This window comes from Pinus tabuliformis, chromosome 1_2 (genome assembly GCF_031772625.1).
Source record: "Pinus tabuliformis cultivar Carrire ecotype Pingquan chromosome 1_2, CPIR1, whole genome shotgun sequence".
NCBI classification, from domain to species: Eukaryota; Viridiplantae; Streptophyta; class Pinopsida; order Pinales; family Pinaceae; genus Pinus; species Pinus tabuliformis.
Window position 1 is genome coordinate 1,049,666,411 of NC_142298.1, and position 25,023 is coordinate 1,049,691,433.

Genomic DNA, 25,023 nt, shown 5'->3' on the forward strand with positions numbered 1-25,023 from the left:
CAAACATTTATCAAGATTAACCCGTTCGTGCACTTAGAATAGATAGATTCACATATATCCATAACATAAGCATACGTGCATAGACCAAACAGTTATATTAACCATACATTAGCCATATCTGCGATAATTCAGATTTAACACAGAATTTCATAATCAACTTATCTTTGTTCATTTTCTTCACCAATACATCCAGATTCGTCCTGCGCACTCAGCTGCAGGGGTCCACACACACAGCTGCAGACTCTTCCAAGCCTCTACGCACATAGGTGCACAGCCTCTATCTACTACCCAATACCCTCGAGTCAGACTTACAGACACTTCAAGACTTTTCCTCTCAAAAACCCATTACATATCAGATCCAAGATTACATACCAAAAAGCTACCTTCTACCCATAGAGCCTCGCTTTATTTATACCTTCCTATGGTCTGCAGTCTAACTTACTTCCTATTATTCTATATTATTTCTAGGGCGGACAACCCTTTGACTTGACCTTTTACATTTTGTGCTCCGCATATTTCGGTATTTTTACCCTAACTTATAGGCTCTCAGCCCCAAAAATATTACGTGGGACCTCCGCTACCCAACACCCATGAGTAATCAAATAAAAATTTTGGGTTAGTTGGAGTTGTTAATAAAGTAAAACACACCCAAATTAGCTCCCATATGGAGTTTCAAATGAACTCCAACAAAGGAATGTTTAATGCCAGTAGTAAGTCACCAATAGATTAATGCAAGATGTCAAGTATGTTAGATAAAATTTCCCAAGTATATTATCCAAATGTCGAGTGTTAAAGGCCAATGGTAGTAGTGCACGAGTAAATTGCAAGCAGGTTTCAATGGTGATTAGATGCACCTGTAAATCAGCATAGGTGATTTCGCTACGAAAAACACTGGTGGTTCCACATATAACGTGGCTCAATCTAGAGAAATGCACACCCCCTCAGCAAAAACTACTCACCAGCTAGCGCCCCCCCGCAATCCACTTCTGATTTTCCTCATACCATGTTTTGATTTTTTCAACTTCTAAATGTTTTGAATTATTTGCGAAATAGGTGTATTAGTGTTGGTCATAGTAGATCGTGCCTCTATGACATCGATATATCCATAGTGATCACACAATGTCTATAAGAAACAACACCTTCACAAACAGGTAAATGAAATTTGATAATGCAGAATTTCACAGGTTAATGGCCAATAAACCAAAAAAAATGATGGATTGGATTGAATAGATAAATTAGTTCTCTGAAGATTAAGAAATTGTTGAAGAGAATCAAAGGAGATTAAAAATGGGAAAGAAGAAGTTGAAGGAAGAAGAAACCTATCATAAAATCACCTGTAGAAGAGGCAAGAAAATCATGAACTTGTGCCAAGTTGGTGGAGCAATAAGGGAGAAAACGCTTTCCTACAACTATTGATAAGCATTCTCTAATTTTGAGACGGAGTGATATGACAATCTAAAACAATATCAAATGAAGAAGTGTTTTGTAAGGGGAATAAGAGGATTTTAGAACTATATATCTTAATAGTTTAAGGTACTAGATTTAGGATGAGATTGTTGTGAAGTTGATATCATGTACAAAATTTAATGTGAAAGCACCCAGTTCTAGACATGAGGAAATCTGGTAGAAGAAGTTATTGCAATAGATATGAAGCATCAGGAAAAAGACAAAATCATCTGAATTCGCCTAGCTTAATGAAAAATGTGTTCCTTTCAACTTTTTTTCACAAGTTGTCTTTTAAAAATATCTCTCTTAGACTTGGCTTGGTGGGAAACCTAACTATTGTAGCGGCTATAGCCACCCTCCAAAATTTTGGCTCACATGCAAATTTTGGAGCCTACCTCAGATCATGCGATTGATTATCCTTGGTCACTTGATTGGTAAGTTGATGATTTCAATCTCCCCTCCTTGATCTTAAGCGTTTTCCGTGTTCTCGTCTTCATGCAACATGTGTCATATTTGGGCACAATGGTTATTGTTTTTCATGCAAAGGGGATGTTGTCTTATTCAACGGAAGTGTGTGCGTATGAGTGGTTTTCATCACATATACATGTTTCACACTCACCTCACGCACTCACGTCATGAAGGTTGTTGCATCAAGAAAAATATGTCTTATGTATTTTGGATGGTCTACGTTGTGTCACTAAGTGTCTGCGTGTGATCACAGTCAAGTCCTATCAATGTTTTCATATGTTTCACTGATCTCACACTTAGCCATTTTCCCAAGCAACCTAGCCTCATCCAGCTTCCTAGAAATATGCGTTTTGTTTCCGCAACCATCAAGCTTGCTCCCTTTCCTGCTGAAACCCCGCAGTGTGCAGAGACGCCAACCTATCTTGCTTCCTGAATCCCCACAGCCCGCAGAGGCCCCAACCTACACTGCTCTCCAAAAATGCACAGAGCAATCCAACTACACTGCACTCAGAAATTGCACAGATGTGTCCTCCCGGGACCCCGTCCCGCAGTAGTTATTTGAGCCTCAAAACTACGTAATGTTGTCCAATTTTTCTTCTCGATCTTGCATGTAGGAATTGCACAGACAGGCCTCCTAGGGCCTCATTCTGGCAACAGCCATTGTCCGCTGAAATTGTGCAGATCTACCTCTCAGTGACTACAGGAAAACATGACATGCTGAAATTTCTTCCAAGTAGTTGAGGAGAAGGACCAAGGAACCAATTAATGGAAAAGATCAATACTGCATGCAAACTCTGTCAGATGCATGGTCATCTTGAGGGTAATTATGGTAAGTACGGAAAATATTTCGAAGTACACTTCTTAGTTGAGTTTACAGGATTGCTTTTCATTGTCATCTCATCCTGTCCTCAGTAACATGCATGTTCACAAACACAAAAATTCATCTTATGTGTTTCTTCTACATGTCTTGCTTATTTTTCACTTGTTCGACCAACTGTTGTCTTCTGCATGTTGATTCCTATGTCATGCTTGCGACCTCGTTTTGGTGATGTTGGCAGTTGTGTTTTAGTTGTGTTTTCTATGTAAACATATATCACACTCATACACGATGTTGAATGCATTGTCATGCAAGCGTCGTCACGGTCGTTCAACAATCTATCATAAGTGTTGCGCTTGTCACTCGCACCATCAATCAGTCACACTGAGTATATGTTGTCTTGATGGTTTGACGTTGCTGGTCATCAGATCATGTTGAATGTGTATTTGCAAGCTCGTGTATGCACAAGTTCAGTCACTCACACACTTGGTCATTTTTCTGAAATTTTGATGACCGGATCACCCTCCAACAGTTGGACCTTCGCTGAGCTGCATTGCGCATTTTCAGCCCTCAGTAAACATGTAGTGCTACCCAAAATTTCACATAGCTTGAGGCCGTCTGTTATCACCAAAAAATTGATCACCTAGCCTAATTTACTAGATGGATCGAAGTACACCATGTAAATCCAATTTTACCATAGTAAAATTTCTTTCACTGTGAGAAATTACTTAATAAACCACATTTGTTAAGTAATTTATAATTAAACCCATGAAGAATAATTAAATAAATCACCATTTATTTAATAATCTTCTAGGATTAATTAATTAAACCATTGTTTAATTAATATTCCTTGTCATATTTGACCCAGTTATAAAGAATGAACAAATAAATCATTAATTATCTTATTTTTCTCTAAGGATAATTAATTAATCACTAATTAATTAGTATTCCTTGTCAATTTTGAGTAAATCCCATTGTTTCCCTCGTCTCGATGAATTTTGTGATTGCCTTGAGGTGCTTCACGAATATGAGACCACTCGTAGTGGATCACCTGCTCCTCTACCGTGGATTCTGGTACCATTAGTAAACTAGAATAGGGGGACTCTAGTCCCACTATCGTGGTCCCTCCCCCGATGTCGAGATGATGGAATCCATGGGCCATATCCTTTACCTATCATCATCCTTGAGTTCCTCGTAGGAAAACCTTTCTAAGGTTTCTACACGCGCTTCTATTGAACCACTTTCGACAGAATCCCAGGTCTCAACATTTGTTTATCCTCCATCTACTAGCTCGTCATCTACCATTCAAGATGATGCATATATGAACCTTATTTCTCAGTTTGATGCACCAGGTACCTCTGTCGCATCATGTAGTTAGCCTTCCTCCCATGCCCATCATCCATTATGATGAGGACATCATGGAAGTTATGTCTACCCCTGATTACCCTTGCACTTAAGCAAGGGGGCATATCTTTTGGATAATTCTGAAGGCCATTTCCTTCCTAATTCTCCCAATGCACTCTACCTCAAGAAATTTGTCTCATAGCATATCCCTATGATTTGCATGTCTTTATTTCTATCATGAATTTAGGTAGGCTGCATCATCTCATCCATTGTATTTTGCACCTTTCAGATGGATCCATCATCCACGCCGTATATCAGTCATGTCGACGGTGCGAGTCGCTTCTCCAAGAATATAACCTTGGCAGCTTGGGCCATTTTTATCTCCTTGCATATGTTAGTCCTTTCAAATAGCGTGTTGTTGTAGGGAAAAGTATCCGACTCGGATGACCCTATCCCACTCTAAGGGTGACAGTTCCTTAGCAACAACTGTAAAACAAACTACTAAAGGTTTACTTCTTTATGAAAGCAAAAGAGAATGGAGAAATGCACTAACCGTTGCCTTGCGCTTAATGTCGAATCCAAACTCTTCTCTTTGGCCGCTTGCTCCTAGCTCTTTGATCTTTTGCTTGCTCAGCTACAATGAGATCCTGCAAAACAACAAAGAAGGAAACTACAAGAGGCATGCAATCATAACTGGTTCATGGATTAGTGTAAACCAAACATGCAATCATCACAATATATTATTGAAACAAGAGCACATAGAAGAACCTCAATAGCTTTTATTAATGTAGAAGAAAAGGTTCTGAGAGTATTACAACCATTGAAGGCTCCAACCCAGCAACGCCTCCCAGCAGAAAGAATTGCTCTTCTTCACCTCTCTCAAACAATCACCCAATAACTCATTAGTGAAACCAACAGCATATCATTACTTTGCACAAAATTCCAGCCTCCTGAGCTCATAGGAGAGAGCTCAATATATAGATGAATTGAGAAAGGATGAGTCAGCTTGCAACTGATGTGTAGCTGCCTTGTGTCCTCTCTCTCTTCAGTTAATCTTTAGTTGATCTTCAGTTCTTGAGTCCACTTGGAGAACTTTGCTTCCACTTGGAGAAACAGAGCCTCTGACTCATCACAAGGCGAAATACCTGAACCAAGTGTCATTTTTGGAAGATTCCAAAGCAATGACTCATTGTGCCACTTGTCCCATCTCGCTCAGCGCAGGTGGCCTTTGTTCCACTTGCTTTGCAACGCAGGTACACCATGGAGCAACTGAGTTTCAGCGCAGAAACCTAGTGGAGCACCTGCTTTGATTTCAGGATTGCTTGTTTTTGAGTGTTTTCAGGTGGAGAACTGATCTGAGAGCTGTTGGCTTGCTGACCTTGTTCCTCTAGGGGTAGGAACATCATGTTTAGGGAACTTTGGATCCCTTGGATTATTGACAATTCATGCTTGTTGCTGTAAGGCACAAAATTGTCTATAACACGTGTGCATTGGATCTGCCACCAATAACTGGTCGAATATGATGCAATGATAGGTTTGTTAGTCGATTCCCTCGCTCATTGCATCCTTCATCTTCATGTTCGTTTAGATTCCTTGCTACTTGTCATGCAATTGAATGGTGTGTATCATGTGCATAACCAAGTCCTATTTAGAAAATATCTACGAGTTAAGCTATTGGTACGTGAATTTGAAACCATTACTTTCAGTCATGTTCCTAAAGCCAAAAATAACTATGTAGATACCATTGCAAACAACATTCTAGATTGGAATTTATCACATGTATACCACATAAGGAAACCATAAAACACAACACATGGTGAACCATCATCGTCATATAAAAATGCATAATCATATTATGTATCACATAAAACATATAATTGTTTGGAGTCCACCACTCTAAATACATCCAGTACGCCCATAGCATATTGGGGGGCACATAGGCCCCTACATCTCCTTATCATCCTTTGGAGGATCTCGTGCCAAGTTGGGTCGAGATGCTTGAATCCATTTTTAGAGCACTTGGAACACAATGGTGCTAAGGGGCATCATTCCCACCTTTGCGTACCAGATCAGTCCCCTCCATCACCTACGTTTGCGAGTAGTATCCCATGCTTGGGGACATGATGGTTTTCCCCTCGCCATCCTCTTAATTGATTAACATAAGTCTCGGCCTAGATCCCACTGGATCTAGGTATGGTCGATTATCCTCCCATTCCTTGGATAGTTTGTCCTACTAACCTCTCCAGCGAGCCATATGCACATCACATATCATAGACATTTGATACCATATCTTCAAATATTCTACTCTATGTCCACATAGTCCCCATGTTTTACTTATTGGGTGAGAATGGTTATAGACCTCCTCTAGTAGTTCATTCTCGTTTTCCTCTTCCCTTAATTCTTCACCGGGAACCATCGTTCCGTGAAGCATTAAGGCCATATTTAGACAAGTAAGGCCACTTTCCTAAAAGTCACGAATCCTGATTCTGATGGTGGGTTTGTCTGCTATGATCTCCACAAGATTTAGGGCCTCCTCCTCCACTCCAAATTCACCATAGCTCACTTAGAAAATGAATTAAATTGGAGGGAAAAATCCCTTTTCTAGGAAATCCCATAGTTTTTCTGTCGCACATTGTGAGCAGAGCATAGCTTCGTCTAACTAACTCTCAACACCATTGGAAGTATCTCACCGATTACTCTAATGGGTCTCTCTTTGTTTTTGATGATTTGACACTTCACCCGGAAGCCATTTTTCCAAGAAGGGTCACTTCGTCACCTCTTAAAATTGAATTTCTTCATATGCGACACTTGTACCTTAGGGATCACCTTCCCTTAATACTGGTTGCTCCACGTGTCAATTTTCATCATGAGTAACCATCAGTCACTCATGTTTTCATGGTCCCCACCGGGCCTATTCTGTGTGGTAGCATCATCGGTCACCCTTGTTCAGAGCATCTGTGATGAGTCACCTTTGCATCCATGGATTTTGTTTCACATTCCATTATATCATGTCATAGTATTCCATCCATCTTTTCATACCGTTCATCTTGTATTGCCCATTTTGGCCTCTAGTCATACTGTCACCCATCCCCTCCAGAGTCAAGCTAGTCATTGTCAGGTCAACCATGTACTTTATGCTCTAACAAGGGAAGTCGTTAGTTTGTCCCTCAGTCCCATTTTCTCCATAGTCCCTAGTGGCAATCCATCAGTCACATTGTTATTTTCCCTCATGCCTTAGTTGAGGATCCTCATTGCCTCACCTATCGTGGGCCCTATTCTGTTGACATCAGCTAATTTATTCCAGAAGAATGGCCTAGAGGGTGGTGTATCTTGGTTCAAGCTTTCATTCTTGTCCAATGCCTTGGCTCAAGCAAAGGGACTCATCATTTCCCTTTGACTTTGTTGTTTCATGTTCGTGATTCACACACTTGATGGTCCAGTGATGCAGCAGATTGTACCAGTGATTCCCGGGTGTGTGTGAGATGATTCAGACCTCATGAGGAGGTGGCCCTCCAGGTAGCCCCCAACATGCTCAGATGGCTTCATATTATTTTACAGCCTCAGATGCAATTCTGAGATTTGATGGGTTTGGTTCCTACTGATCACAATGTTCATAGCATGCACGTCTCCTTCAGATGATCCATTCAGTTTTGCATAGCCCTTCCCTGTTCAACAGGGCTTCTTTGGTTGTTCTAACCTCCCTCCCACCAATTTTTTGAGGGAATGGGCATTATATCTCATGTACTCACATATTATTATATTTAGTCATGGCTCATTTTTTTCTAGGTGCATTATGTATATGGGACACATTGTATTATTTTCTGGCTCAATTATGACAGTGTGTCATGTACCATTCAGCATGTACTTCATTGCTCAATTTTATGTTTATGGGTGTATCAATATTTTTTTATAAGTTATCTCGGCAGGTATATGTATGCCTCCCTTGCCTCACTGAGATCTGGTACCACAACATGAAAGGAGACTTGCATTGTCTCGTCCCCTCTGTCCCTATCCTCTTTCGCTTTAGCTCTATTGATCTCTCTCTCTCTCTCTCTCTCTCTCTCTCTCTCTCTCTCTCCCCCACTTTGTTGTCTAGTGATTGTTTCTTTACAATGTACTTCGGTCATACGTTTTTATCCTAACACTCGTACATTGGGGGGGAATCTGTTATCACCAAAAAAATGATCATCTAGCCTAATTTACTAAATGGATCGAAGTACACCATGCAAAGCCAATTTTACCATAGTAAAATTGCTATCATTGTGAAAAATTACTTAATAAACCACATTTGTTAAGTAATTTATAGGTAAACCCATGAAGAATAATTAAACAAATCACTATTTATTTAATTATCTTCTAGGAATAATTAATTAAACCATTGTTTAATTAATATTCCTTGTCATATTTGACCCAATTATGAAAAGTAAACAGATAAATCATTAATTATCTTATTTTTTTCTAAGAATAATTAAGTAATCGCTAATTAATTATTATTCTTTGTCAAGTTTGACCAAATCCATGAGGAATAATTAAATAAATCATTATTTTTTTATTATTCCTTAACTAATTTCTTGAGATGATAAATAAATCATTTATTTATTTATTATTTCTAAATAAAAGTTTAAATACTTTTTCCCTCCTAACCAAACATACTAAAATATTCCAAGTGGTTATTCCAAGAATAGGGTTAATAATATTTTATTATTGCTCATTATTCAAGGATAACTCAATATTTTGTTATAAATAGAAGGGTTTTCCATTCGTTGTTCACTTTTGATTATTTTCATTGTTGCACTCACAGCTATAACTTTGATAATTATCATTGTTGCACACCATTTTTTTTCCATTTTGAGTTCCCATTGAGCTTAAACATTTTATTTGCTGGGTTTACACATTATAGAGGAGAGAGACTCTACATAGGCCAAAGACGTTTGAGGATAGCCAAGAACCCATCCCATAGAGGGGGACTGGTGACATTTATTTGTTCCCTTCACAGGTGTTATAATAAAATATATTCTTTGTATATCTGGTTTCCATTGGATTATTGGAGTTATTATTATTGTTTCATTTTGTTGTTTAACTATGATTATGGCATAAATTAGGACTTTGGCAGGTTTTGTTTCTATCAGTTGCTGCAGATCTACAATGTTTAGCAACCATTTATATTGTTGAGATTGTTTGTCATCCACACTCTTAGGTGATTTATTTTCGTACACCTTTTAGAAGAAAACACTACAACTCTATCTCCCAGGCAGCCTACACTACACAATCTTGAAATTGACCAAACTGACTGTCATCTAGAAAAGCACAGAAGTTCCTCAGCAAGCCATCTTAATCTGCGTTACCCGCAAGAAAATCAACCAACCCTCCTGCTGGTCAACTGAAGAGTTTGACCGAGTAGTCACCAGGGACTCACTCCCTTAAAAACTTATGCAGAAACTGTAGGCCCGCTCCACTGACTGAGAAAATTGCGTAGACAGGCCAGACAAACACCCAGTGCCCGTCCCTGTCTCCCTCTAGAAATTGTGTAGTTTTTCCAGCCAGCCACCCAGACAGCCGGTCGACTGCTCGCCCACATAATTGCGAAGAATTCATGAGCAAGCCCCTCAGCAGCTCAGTATCCTTCTCAACTCAGAAATTACGCAGAGGTGTTCAACAGGTCAGCCTCCCAACAATTGCACAGTTTTTGTCTCCAGCGACACCACAGCCCACTACCATCTCCCTCCAAGAATTGCGCAATTTTTGCTGCCAAGACCCTCTATTGCCTGAACTACTTCCCTCCAGAAATTGCACAGATCTTCCCTCCATCCGAGCTATATCCTGCGGACAGTCGCTGCTGATTCGGATTGCCCATCTTAGTCCCCTAGTTACCTCTACGCAATTTTCACCAGTAGTGGTCAGAGCTCACATCCCAGCTTGAAGCTTTCCTCGTGCAGTTTTATAGCCTTTTGCTCTCTCCTGATCACCTACATCCAAAAGCGAACGACCATGCAACATGGTAGACTAAGAGATTTATGGATTTGATGTCATCTCGTCATGAGTGACTGCAGATACAGGTACATGAATAAACATGATGCGATGACAGATGGGATGAACAATGACAATACATGCAAAAGGATGCGTTCGCAAACAGACAAACATATGATTGATGCAAGAAGATGTTTTCATGAATGGACGAACAGACGAACAAATGATGCATGCAAGGAGATGTGTTCACAAATGGATAACTATGCAAGGATGTGTTCGTGGACGGACGGATGAATGAGCATGTGAGGAGATATTTTCGTGAATGGATAGACATGTCAAGCATGTCAAAGTACAAGCGAAGAGAAATGTGGACATGCAACATCAAGTGAACCCAACAACCATCAAGGACTCTACACACCTTTCCATGTGGAGGTGAAGTTGTGATACACTAAGAGGGCATCCATCACTCAACAACACTGCAGCTCGACATGTACACCTGCAACAGCATGAACATGCCAGCACTGTCATGAAAAGTCATGTCATGAGTCATGTCGACCATATCATTACTGTGGGCCATACTGTTGTCAATCAATGTAATGTAATGTGGAAGTCTAAGAGACCCACTTGTAATCTGAAGAGTCATGTAATCTGAAAAGTCATGAAAGTCAAATAGTCATGAGGGAATTCAAACAATCACAAGGGCCAGTTTCACCCTTCATTATAAATACCCCCTCATTTGTACATGCAAAGGACTTTTTTCACCTTGCTTCTTCCCACGTAGCCTTGAGAGTCTATAATATTTTCGTTGAGGAGTGAGTAGTGGCTCCAACACCCCGCCCATGGGGTTAGTGATGGATGGTGTACCGATGTGTCTTAGAACTTTCGCTTAATTCAGAAGCCTGCTCACAAGCTAGAACGTTTTCACACATGTGTTGTAACTATTTGTAAGAATTAACCTTGAACACTTGTAATACATGTTGCTTTAAACTGCGTTAAACAATTGAACTCATTCAAATGTTCTAATGCATATATTTATGAAAATGTGTTGTATAAGTTGTTAACTATGTCCTTCCATGTTGGTTACCTCCCTGAACATCAGACAAAACCTTTCACGTAAACTTGTTATAATGATTGTCGCACTTGTGTGGACTGCCTCGCTGGGTGTTGTACATTCTATCTTCCTTTGTGTGTTGTGACTGCCGCATTCACATGGATTTCTCTTCCGAAAGTTGTGCATGTCCTATTGTGTTGTGTGTCTCTGAAAAAGTTGGGACTTCCTCCCTTCTAACTAGAGACTCACTCCCACCCTCTCTCTCTGTTGTGAAAGAACCTTGACACAAGTAACACTAACACTCACCAGGCACGCGAATCTCGTTGGTCAAAGACAAAGCAGACCACTCTCACGTACTGACAAGCAGGAACTAAGGCATATCTTTAAGATAATGGCAACCAATCCATTGTACCAGATGGGACTCCTACACCAAATGATGTGAGTTCTAGTTGGGACTTCATACCAAGGAGATCCCTTGATGTTGGCAGGTCCAACACTGTCAACACTAACCAAAGATGATTTGCAAAACGATTCATAGACAAGGTCAAAGTGAAAGAATTGGAAAATGTTCTTGATACTCAATGTCAAAGTGAAATATGGGAATGCGTAAGGGTGAAAGACAAGAAATCTATGAAATACTCAAAATAATAAGAAGACAACATATGTGGAGAGTTAACTTTTTTTATATTTTTTATGGTATTGTGTTCTTGGATTTCGAGAAAATTTCATTTCAATGACTATTAAATACAATTAGAATGCTAGATTAGAAAATTGATACAGAAAAGAGAATAACAACATAAACATTGCAGTTGTTATGGCTATAGATGGAAGCTAAATATTGTTTAGAAAGGAAACAAATTGGTTGGTTTTTCAGATAAGCAGGTTGCATATCTATCAAAGGATATATATGTGTAACTTATGTGATAATGGATTGGGTTGGTTTATCAGATATATCTAATGACCAGAAATCATATTTTTCCTCTGAGGTGGAACACATTTCATGGTGGGCAAGATGGCGTATCAAGGTCATATGTGACCAATTGGAATTCATAATGAATATATGACAATAATACATTTGGCATAAGAACGCCAACAACCCTTTTTTTAATTTGGAAAAAGAGTATAAGGTACATGGGATCATGCCAAATTTCTATGATACACATGGATGGGTTCAAAATCTCGAAAGAAGAGCATGCTCAAGTCTCAAGGAACAATTTACCATTGATGCATGATTCTTGATAATTGTTGAATTGAAATGGCATTTACTTGAATTCAATGATGAAACATTCACTGCAAAATATTGAATCCTTCAATTCATCTTATTAATGACAATAATGACCATGTTTACAGGTGTGTTGGGTATTCAAATGGGAGCTATATGGCGATAAAGTGGATGTATCTTTAGAAGTGAATAATAATGAGAAGTACTTAGAAAGGAGTGCCCATTTTTTTGAGAGAATTGACAAGATTACAAAGCTAGTTTTTTTCTTTTCAAATCCAATCAAGATTAGAGGCTGGAAATTATAGATAAGTTTTTGTAATGATAATATCATCACCTATAGATGATACTAAAAATTGCAATGAAAGATAGTTTTTGAAGTAGTGTTAGAATCAAAAACTTGGAAAATCAGGGTTGTTCCCTTCTTGGTCTAAATGACATATGGTTTTAGATCAAACCATATCATTTTTTACAGATTATATGATATGATTTATAGGGTTATGTGAAAAAATCCTCAATTTTTCTACATGAAACAAATTCAATTGGAAATTCTTGTAGGAGATATAAAGGAATGTCTCCATAAAAGTATAATTAAAGACTTGTAGAATATCTAGCAAAAGAAGTTGCATATATTTATGAGTGTGCACGTTAAATGAAGGGTGGAAAATAGATCATATATTGATGATTAGCAATTGGGGACTAAATCCAATTTTTTATGGATTTTGTGAATGTCTTTTGGGAGTATTAAAGATTCAAGAAATATCTGGCAATAACATAGTATTCCAAGACACAATATGAAATACCATATTCTTTAACAAAATATTAGCATTCAAGGATTAATTTAGCATATCCAGGAAGAATTTCAAATAGTTAGAAGGTTTATTCAGGATTCAAGTATCAATTCAAGAACATGAAATCTAGTGGATGTGGTAGCAGTCAGATAACATGTGGAATAGGTTGTCAAGGTAGGATATCAGTGAAAAAGTGTTAATCTCATATTCTCATGCACAAAATCACCGCGAGTCGAAGGATAAGTGGAAGAACATTCCTATTTCAAATGAATTTGGTTCCATTTTCAACCATTCGAGACACATTGTAACCATTTTATATTTAGTTTTATTTTTAGTCTTTAACTGATTTTATTTCCAGAAAGTTTGTAACAAATTAGATATTTTTTTAGTGCATTGTTAAGATTTTTATTCCCAAAATCTTGAAATAGATTTAGGTGTGTAATTATCTATATATACTTTCATTTTAATTGTAAAAGGGTTGAATTTTGAGCCCAAAAACACCCTCATATTCATCTAAATCATGATATTACAATGTTTTAATTCAAGGGTTCTTGGCTTCGGTTTATTGACAAAAAATGTGTACATGTGAATGCTACGTGTTATTACATAATATTTTATGCATATATTTGAGGTAGTATAGGACACGAGGAAGGGCCAAGATGAGTATCAACCTCCCTAATGTCCCTAATGCAGTGTTATTTTCTATAGTGAGTAAAATATTGAGCAATCTATTTAATTGGTCACCCAAAAATCATTAGATTATTGCTTCTATGCTATACTTGGCTATATTTATGTTCAATATAGAGGTTCTTTTATATTTTTTGGATCCTATTAGATAATTGAATATTCAAGGAGTATATCTAATTCTTTAATTTCTCTTATATTCCTCTATCAAAACCTTTTTAGCTATGTTTTTATGTCATGGCTGAACATTGGCACTTTGATTAGGCCTCAATAAGAGAAGGCCTTATTTGTTAAGCAGGGATTTGTGACTCATCAACAACCACCTATACAACAAACCCTAGATTTGGAAATTGTGATTCATAGGTTGTTATTCAGTGACAATGAACAACGTTAAAGCCTCGTAGCACTTGAGGGATCCCCCTTTGGTTCGAGGGCCAGCTTGAACCTAAATTTGGTTGAGTTGTTTCCTCGACGCAGTTTCACAACTAGGAATTGCCTTCGAGAGATAGATAAAATAGAACTATTTGTTACAGTTAGTACCTCCTTTGAATCTGTGTTGAAAGTCATAATTGTTTTTGTAGATGAACTATTGATTTAGGGATTAGGCTTTTTGGTCTAGTTTAATCTAGATAATCTTAATTCAATTGGGAATTATGTTGATCCTCATCTATTATAAACATTTAAAGGTATCCTCTATAGTGAGAAAATCCTTATTTGGACGTCATCATCAAGCACTATCCATTTGGAGATGTTATATGGAATTGATGACCTGAAAAGGATTTCCACATAAAATTTATCTTGAGAAAAAATTTCCATTGCAAGAATTCTAGAGGCTACATTAGCTAAGAGAACAACATCTAAAATTTGTGAACAACGTACAAAATTTGACTCAAAGCTGTTGAAATTTCGAGTTAAATTCCAAACCTCCTAACTATACTTCTTTAGGTGATTAGAAATATGATGAATGGTTTTATTAACTTGTCTCACTGTGATTTTAGAATCACCTACTTATTTAATTTTTTTAACTTTCATTTCTATAGATTTTCCAAGACCTTGTAACAAAACTTCATATTCAACAACATTATTAGTGCACTAAAAGTCAAGTCTACAAGATACAAGAAATTTATTACCTTGAGGGTCCAAAAATACACAACCGACATCGATGCCTTCATCTGACTTTGAACCACATACTATAACATCCAAATATACATCAATAAAAGAAGAAGAAGAAGCAACTTGCATTGAATCAGAAACCCTTACTGTAACAAAATATAATTTTTTTATTTCTAACTCTTCTACAGGAGATTATTTAGATGCATATTTTCCAAGATATGTTTCAAAAGAATAATTGATGAGTTACGCTTTAGTAAATATAATGGGTTCATTTTTTATTTTGTAGATCAGTCACAATATATTTTATGCTTTTTTTCTTTCAATTTTGATTCTATTAGGTTTACTTTTTAGAGGTAACTATAAGTGTGATCAATATATTGAAAAGCACCCATTTAGCTTTTCGAACCAATGTCAACTCAACAATAAATCATATGATTCGAGAATACCAACAACAATTATATCAATAACCTAATAAATTTTGGGATTAGAAGAAGGCCTAATCAACACATGTTTAACTTCACCAAAAACCCTCACATTAGATCTATTGAGTTACACAATTTGTGTAATAGATTTTACGGGAACTAAAATTAATTTCTTGGCCATTAAGTATGGCATGACATTAGAAGAAGTCTCTAAATCTACCATACAATTTTGTACATTTTGATTACAGATTTCAAAATTTAAAAGGAAAGGTGGAGTATGAGAGATAGACCTTTCTCCAATCAAAGATACATTTATATTAGATATTTTCTTTGATGAGACATTCTGAATGTTTCCTAGAGTAGTAGGTTGATTTTTAAGGTTATTGACCTCTAAAACATTTAAAATTTTATTCTTTTGTTGAGTTAATTTGGATAAATCAAATAAATAAATGTTTTTTTTGCCCTTTTTATATCCTCTACTAGGTCATACTTAATGTTTTTATATCCTCTACTAGGTCATACTTAATATTCTCAACCTATGCAACTTTATATGCAACAAATGGTCCTCTATTAAGTCATACTTAATTTTCTTAGCTTATGCAACTTTACTTTACGAAGAATAAGTTGTTCTTAACCTATGCAACATTATATGCAACAAATGGACCACTTAATGTTCTTAGCCTATGCAACTTTACTTGAGGAAGAATAAGTTGTGGTCCTCTACTAAGTCATACTTAATGTTCTTAGCCTATGCAACTTTACTATACGAAGAATAAGTTGTTCTTAACCTATGCAATTTTATATGCAACAAATGGACCACTTAATGTTCTTAGCCTATGCAACTTTACTTGACGAAAAATAAGTTAACCTATGCAACTTTATATGCAACAAATGAACCACTTAATGTTCTTAGCTATACAACTTCACTTGACGATAGCTATACAACTTTACTTGACGAAGAATAAGTTAACCTATGCAACTTTACTTGAAGTGACGAAAAATAAGTTAACCTATCCAACAAATGGACCACTCAATATGCAACAAATGGACCACTTAATGACAAAGAACTTTATATGCAACAAATGGACCACTTAATGACGAAGAATAAGTTTTATATGTGCAACAACAACTTAATATGCAACAAATGGACCACTTAATGACGAAGAATAAGTTTTATATGTGCAACAACAACTTAATATGCAACAAATGGACCACTTAATATGCAACAAACGAAACTTTTATAAGCAATTTGTACTTTTGGACTTCATGAGCACTGAGTTCACTAATGGAGAGTCACCAAGGGTAGCACCCATTCAAAGCACTAAGAGGAGCAACTCACAAGAACTTGCATGACACATCAAAATATTGTGTCGGCATGGGTATTTATACACCCAACAAATCACATTGTATTATGAATATGGGATATTGGTATTCCAAAGAAAATATGTATATAAGGTATAACATCGAAAAGAAGTCTACCAGTACCGACTCATCACGAAGCTAGAAAACCCTAGCATTAGTGGAAATACTTAATATACTTAATTACAGGAACCAAAGACTACAAATACAACCTTTATCCATTGCATCTTGCCCCTGTGGAAAGAAAAAGATCACATGTCAGAGCTGCATACACAAAAACATATTTGTAATAGTGTTATTTATCTTAACAAATTAGATAAGATCCATCGCTTTCCATCGGAGACGAACTATAAATGAATGTGGATTCACCGCTTGATGATGGGTGGAAAGTCAGCAGGTGTTGGGTCCCTGCCCTCGTGTCCTAGTTGTTTCTTGCCTTCTCTTTGCTTTTGTCATTTTTCGTTAGTATCGTTTCTCTGTTTTCTCCTGTCTTTCTATTTCTATGGCCCTCTTAGTTTGATGTCCTTCTTTTAACTTATTTTATCCCTTATTTTTAACCAATTTTTTGGTCTTGTTGTTTTGATAAGGTCCTTTTTTTGCCTCTTTTATTTGATTCTTCTAAATCATATTAATTTATTTTCCTTGAATTTTTCCTCTTATATATTAATGAAATTTAAATAAAATGATGATTTTTATAATAGAAATAAAATTATTATTATTATTATTATTATTATTATTTTTATTTTTTTTGTTTTTTACTTTAAATTATTTATCAACTTATAATTTAATGATTCTGGATATATCCCATTGAGGCATTTACTTATTCCCTTTACTTATAATAGTTGTCTTTGAATTTCTAACTTTATTTCCTTTATCTATTAATAAAATTTTAAATGAAATTATTACTATCTTTATATTAATATAATTTAAATAAGATTTTTTTTTTATTTTTTTTTTTATATTCTATTTTATTCTAATCGTGTTATGATTTTTAACTGTTTTCTAACTAACTTTACTTTATTTTATATTATAAAATCCCTTATGTAACTAATTTTCTATTTATTTATTATTTAACTTATATATTATTTGGCCCCTTATCCAAGTAAAATTCCTTTTAATTATATTTTTGATACCCCTTAGAAACTAATTTTTATCATGATTATTTAGATAGATATATATATATATATATATATATATAGAGAGAGAGAGAGAGGGGTATGTATATGTATAATTATTAAATAATATAAATAAGTAAATAAGTATATATTTAATCTAACCATTAACCCTATCTTTCACCTTAATAACCGAATAATTTGACTTTAATTATAGAATATATATAGATTTATTTGATAATAGTTAAGTTAGATAAATAAATAAGTGCATCTTTAACCTTAAATTATTTTATTTTAACTAACATCCATAAAATAAACTTACCATTGAATTATCTTGATTAAAATACCAGCCAACTTTTGTTTTTAATCAAATTTATACCAATAATAATTATTTAACAAATTGAGTTAAATAAATAAACCAATAAATTACCATACCAACCATTATAATCATTAATCCTACCTTATAACCTATTATATATATATATATATATATATATATACATATATACATATATATATACATATTTTTAATTTAAATAAATAAATAGACCAACCTCTTTTTACCTAATTCAACTTTCTCCTTAAGTAAAATAATAGGAATTATAATAATATCATTAAAAATAGTAAATAAGCATTTGACCTGGTCCTAAGGTCAAAATTAGCCGTTATTTTAGTCGTTGGAGTCTCTGCCCAAACTATTTATCAAACTAAGCTCGATCTGTTTCTTCAACTTGTCCTGACGATGAACCACACTAGTTGGTTCGAAACGCGTCGGCAAATGATATTCCATGTGATTTTCGCTGAAGAATCTTTCTTAACTTGAAGGTGCCCTTTTAAATAGTGTGCTCATTTTTTAATTATCGGATTATTGCTCCGCCAAATCAATACAAGCTAGCTCTTTTATCGGCATTTAATTCGTCCAATTTGTATAACACCATTATGGATATAAATAATACCATATGCTGACAAGAGACAAAGTTGTATATTAAAACTTATACTCTTGGCTTCATTATATTAAGTAAATGGTGGGTTGATTTGAACTTAAGGGGCAACTATGCAAAATATAATCTTAAACAAAGGGTCGTAGTAGAGTTCTTCAACTCGCATTACCTCCTTTCTATTCTAGACTATTCTGCATACTCGCTTGAGTGGCAGATTGGTTTCATAATCAAGCGGCAACCCATCGCAATGATATAAAATGGAAAAATTTTGATTCATTGGTGGGACATTACCGTAAATGAATAACAAAGGTTAACATCTAAAGGTCATTGCATATTCTGTCATATTGAAAGATTATTTCCAAAGAGTTATGCTCCCGTGACTATTTGTGGAGACAACCATGGTTAATTTTATGATATGAAAGAGTTGTTTAAAGTTGGGGGAGATTATCGAAAGACCAATTATTTATTTTCAGGTGAATTCGTTGACCTGAAAAAATTCTATATCCTGAACAAATCACACAAGTTATCAGAGGAAATAATGAGAGCCAAAAAATTATACAGGTATACATATTCTATGATGAATGCCTTTGGAGGTATGGATCAATAAATGTGTGGCAGTACAGTACAGATATATTTGACTACTTGATTTTATCTGCACTTATTGAGAACTATATATTTAGTATGCATGGCGGTCTTTCTCTTGCGATATCAAATTTAGAGCATATTAGAGCAATTGATAGAAAGCAAGAAGTTCCTCATGATAGTGCTATATGTGACCTTATTTGGTAAGATCCAGAAGACAGTGTTGACCGTTGTGGTCTAAGTCCAAGACGTTCTGGATTTCTCTTTGGAGGATATGTTGCCTCTACATTCAATCATAACAATAAGATTGATTTCATTTGGCGCGCTCACCAGTTGGTCATGGAAGCAATATAAATGGATGTTCAATAATCAGATAGTGACCGGTTGGTCAACTCCAAATTATTGTTACAGATGTGGCAATGTTATTGCAATATTGGAGTTAGATGGAAAAGTTAATAAGAAGATTACTGTCTTTGAAGTAGCCTCTTAGGAATCCAAGGGCATTCCTTAAAAAAACCAGCACCAAATTACTTTCTTTAGATTCAAACTCTGAAATTGTTTTGCATCTAGTTCACTAATATGATCATATATAACTGCTTTGGTACCCTGACATTGAAATTGAACTTTATATCTTGCAAGTTGGCATCATACTGAGTACTTCGCAGGTGAATTTCTGAGGTCACAATGCATATCTACAGATCGAACTTTGGATATTTCCACTCTTAGTGATAAATGTCTAGTATTCTTTATATTAAGTTGGTCATTAGCAAGTAATGAATAGATTATTGAGAGGGTTTCTATCACCAATTTCAGCCTCTGAAGTTTTGGTGTTTGGAATTGATTTGCAAAGAGTCTTATTCGTGTTCAAATCTATGGAGGCGTCACCCATATGCCTATAGTGTAAGAAGATACAAGCAATAAAAAAACAAGTCTCATCACCAACTTCAACTTCAGCTGGAGTTTTGATATTTGGAATAAGATTATAAAAAATCACACCTATGATGGCTAATATTACAAAGGTTTTGGGTTATCTGTTGAGCCTTTAATTTTTATATGATACTTTGACTTAATGTTCCTTGACAATCCACAAACGCTACAGGGACTACAAGAACACTTCTACAAGTTGAAGATAATGGTGCAGTAGAAACATTGTTACATTTAATCTCTAGTTACTCCCTTTGGAGTTTGTATTTAGTGTTTACTTGATTGTAGGGAGAATATTTGTAATTTTTCAAAACGTCATTTTCTAGAGTCAACAAGCGAATTTATTGACATAAATATTTGTTATATTGAATTTTGAATAAAATCGTTTAGGGTTACAAGTATTTGATCTCATTGTTAATAAATATTATCACTTAGCCGAGTTATAATTTGGGACATTGGAAGATTATTCTAAAAGGCTGTAGTTTAATTAGTCAGAGGAATTGCTTGGAAAGTCATGGAAATTCTGGTAATATTTAGAGAAAATCTGGCCAGGATTTTTGTAAATCCAAGTTATAGTTGTTAAACTTCAAAACTTTAGGTGTTCTAGACGTTTTTGATGGTGCTGAATCCATTTCCACCATCAAAAATACGATTTGAACACTTTTACCACCACTTTTAACTGTCCAAACAATTCTTCGCCCTGTTAAACGAGTCCTTTTAAAAGTCTGAGCAAAGATAAGAATAAATATTACTAAAGTGGATATTATGTTTCATGACCATTTTTTAAAGCAGTCGATCTTATTCTAGAGGAAACTCTCCATGGTGCAGAAACAAGCCACGGTCGACAACTTTCATGCCCATATCCAATGGTATTCGACAATTTATCGGCCAACGTAGTTTAACGAATAGTGGGGAGTCGAGGACAGGTTTACCCCAAAACCCCTCATCCCCAGATCGAGGGATAGGATTCATCCCAGGGTGTCCTTACCAAATTCCAAAAACTACCAAGGGAAGCCCTAAAGATGGTTTATGGTTTTCTCAACCACCTGTGGTTTGCTGACATACACAGTGGCGTGTATGTAATCAAGATCATGGACCCGCACAATACTTTGCTTCGCTTTAAAAATATCATTTTTATATTTAGGTTTTGGGTCTAAGCCGAGTCAAAAATCGTGGCACAAATTGTAAAAGGGGCCTAAATGAAAAATTAATATTATCTAAGATTTTAAAGGAGAAGGGTTTTCATTTAGTAAAAAGCAACCTATTTTGTTATTATATCATATATTATGTATACGATATTAATTTTATTAAATTTTGTAACCTTTATCATGAGGTACGAAATAATTTTATAACGGTTTAAAGAGTTAGTTTTTACAACTGATTAGGCAATTACCCAATAAGCTTAGGGGCAAAAATAAAGGTCTGAGAATTAGATTTTGGATGGGTTCAAAGTCTAAAAAGAATGGATACAATGTAATGAAGAAATTTCTTATTAATTGAAGAATACAAATCAGCTTTGATTCCAATTTTTTAGGTATTGAAATAATAATTTATTTGTTGTGTTCTTATTAGTGTTTTCTTCTACTAGCATGAGAGCAATGAATTTGTGGATATTTTTAAGTTATGATTGTGAATTTATTTTGATTGGAACTCATGTTTCAAATTTAAAGAGTCTTAATGTGTCTCTATAATGCTAGAAATTCTGGAAATTCTTCCATATCTCAGGCCTTTTCCATCATTCTTTCTGCAGGTTTAACACTCAGATTCTTAATTTCCCTAGTTATTAAACCTTGTTCATCTTCATCCTTATTCTTTCCAACTTTAATTAAATCCCTTCAGCCTATTTTTAAATATAGGCTTTAGAATTAGAAGATTCATTACAAGATCTCATGGCCTATTTCTCCAGCCACATATTTTAAAGTTTTCATCAGTTTTTTAGATGTCCCAGGCATGTTTCCCCACAAACAAGAACTTTCTCTTGGGTTACAACATCAAATCGGCCCCATTTACATGTAGTGGAATTGAAATATCTTCCCTCGGTTTCATTTGGAAAATTTATGAATCGGTTCTTGAGGGTGACAAGAATCAAATTTTGTTTGTGTATCCTCACCTACTTTCTTCACTTTGGGTATTCTTTTTTTGGGTTTTCAAGATGGAAACCCCCACATTCTCTTTTGACAAGTTTACTCCATGAAAAGAACTAATTAAGATGCAAACTAACCCTCACAGGTCTTATCTTGTATATTTTGTTAGTGCCCCTATTTTGTATTCTTATTCTTGATATGAAGTGTTGGGGTTAACAGAATACGATCCAAATTATGAATCATATGATTCAGAGGAGGAGGAGTTTATTGCAAATTTTCAAAAGAATTTTCTTACTGGAAAATAGGAATAAAATGACCAACAACAATCCCTTCAAGAAGAGCCCAAAGTTGAAGAGCCAAGAAGTGACCATTGTTGCCTATGTGAAAAGTTTTATGTCATGATATTGTTCAAGAAAATCAAACAGCTAATTTTTTCTCTTATGTATTTTATGACCCAATAGCTTACTATATGATAGTTTTCTTTGCTAGGCCAATATCATTTTTTGGGTATGTATTAAAAATTGTATCTAAAGAATTCATATGTTACATGCCTATTTTTATTTTTCGAATTTTAGGGAAATGACATAAGGTCCAACACTCAAATTCTGGAACGGTATCATTGGAAGGTGGATCACACATGACTGAGGTCAACCGTATGTATATAGGTAGGAACCTGTACATAAATAAGCTCAACTTGGGCATTTAATTTTCAATTTACATAAGTTTTGTTTCAGCTTGTAAAAGGAAGAACAAAAGGTTCACAAAATAAGTTTGGGGGAGATTTCCAGTTTTACAGTGATAGGATTCAAGGGATTTTTTACTCCATAGTTACTCCATAGTGTTGGCCCTGGTTGGAGCCAATATGTTGTAGCTCCATTTTGCACATTTAAAATGTTTGAGAAGGGAAACATTTTTATGAGAACCCATTGATATGAGATGTCATATTTTTATAATTTTTGTTAGAAAAAATAAAAATAAAAAAGTTTTAAATTTTGGGGCTAAATTTAATAAACAATTTTATACTTTTGGCCTGAAGTTCTCTTCATTTAATATATATCTATATATATATATATATATATATATATATTTGGCTAGAGTCCCAATCTACAAGTCAAATTTTCCATCTAAAAAACTAAGCACCAATTTCACTAATCTAGAGTCACCAAGGGTAGTACCCATGCAAACACTTAGAGGAAGATCTCATAATAACTTGCATGACGAGTCAAAATAAGGTGGGGAATGGGTGTATATACACACCAACAAAGCACATTGTATTATGAACGTGGGATATTGGTATTCCAAAGAAAATATGTATATTAGGTATAACACCAAAAACAAGTCTACCAAGACTGGCTCATCGCCAAGCTAGGAAACCCTAGCATTAGTAGATTTATTTTGATACAAGAACTAAAGACTAAAGCCATGACATTTTTCCATTGCACCTTGCCCCTTGCCCCTTTGGAAAGAAAAGGATCACATGACATACCTACATACGCAAAAACGTAATTGTAATAGTGTTATTTATCTTAACAAATTAGATAAGTTCCATCGCTTTCCATCAGATATGGACTTTAAATGAATATGGCTTCACTGCTTTAAATGAACCCTTATATAAATAGTGTGCTCATTTTCAAGGTATCGGATTATTTCTCTGCCAGATCAATACAAGTTGGCTCCTTCATCAACCTTTTATTCCTCCAATTAGTATAACATCATTATGGATATAGATAATACCATATGTTGGCAAGAGACAAAGTTGTATATTAAAACTTATATTCTTGGCTTCCTTATATTAAGGAAGTGGGTGGTTGATGTGAGCTAAAGGGGTGACCATGCAAAATATAATCTTAAACAAAGGGTTGTAGTAGCGCTCTTCAACTCGCATTACCTCCTTTCAGGTTTAGACTATTCTGAATACTACTTTTAGTGGCAGATTGATTTCATAATTAAAGGCACAAGCGGCAACCCATCAGAATGATATAAAATGGAAAAGTTTTGATTCATCAGTGAGACATTGGCGTAAATGACTTAAAAAAGCTTAACATATAAAGGTTGTCGCATATTGTGTGATATTGAAATCCCATTGCCAATAAGAAATGCCTTAGAAAACAAATTATGTGTAACAACGAATAGTCAAAAGCGGTTCTTATTCAATATATTGATTGATGAACAATGCAAGAGAAGGATATGCAGGAGTCCTGTAAGTTATAGATGTTTGGTTAGCTCAAAATTATTGTTATAGATGTGGAAATGTTGTTGCAATATTGGAGTTAGATGAAAACCTTAATAAGAATTTTACTGTCTTTGAAGCAGCCTCTCAGGAAGCAAGGGGAATTCCTTAAAAAAACCAGCACCAGATTACTTTCTTTAGATTCAAACTCTGAAATTATTTTTCATCCAGTGCACTAATATGATCATATATAACTGCTTTGGTACCCTGAAATTGAAAGGGGATCGTATATCTTGCAAGTTGGATCATATTGAGTACCTGATAGGTGAATTTTTGAAGTCACTATTGCTATCTACAAAGTGAACTATGGACATTTCCGTTCTTAGCGAAAAATGTCTAGTATTCTTTATACTAGGATGGTCATGGAGATTGTTTATGGTTTTCTCAACTCCCAGTGGTTTACTGACGTGCAAAATCACGTGTATGTAATCAAGATCATGGGCCTGCACAACACCCACTCCACTTTATA

The 25,023-nt window shown here is 35.3% G+C and overlaps 1 pseudogene; it reads left to right on the forward strand.

The window, feature by feature from the left end:
* LOC149209732 (serine/threonine-protein phosphatase PP-X isozyme 2 pseudogene) overlaps nt 1-24,695 on the forward strand; it is a 39,407-nt pseudogene extending 14,712 nt beyond the window's left edge.
* Nucleotides 24,696-25,023: the final 328 nt, after the last annotated feature.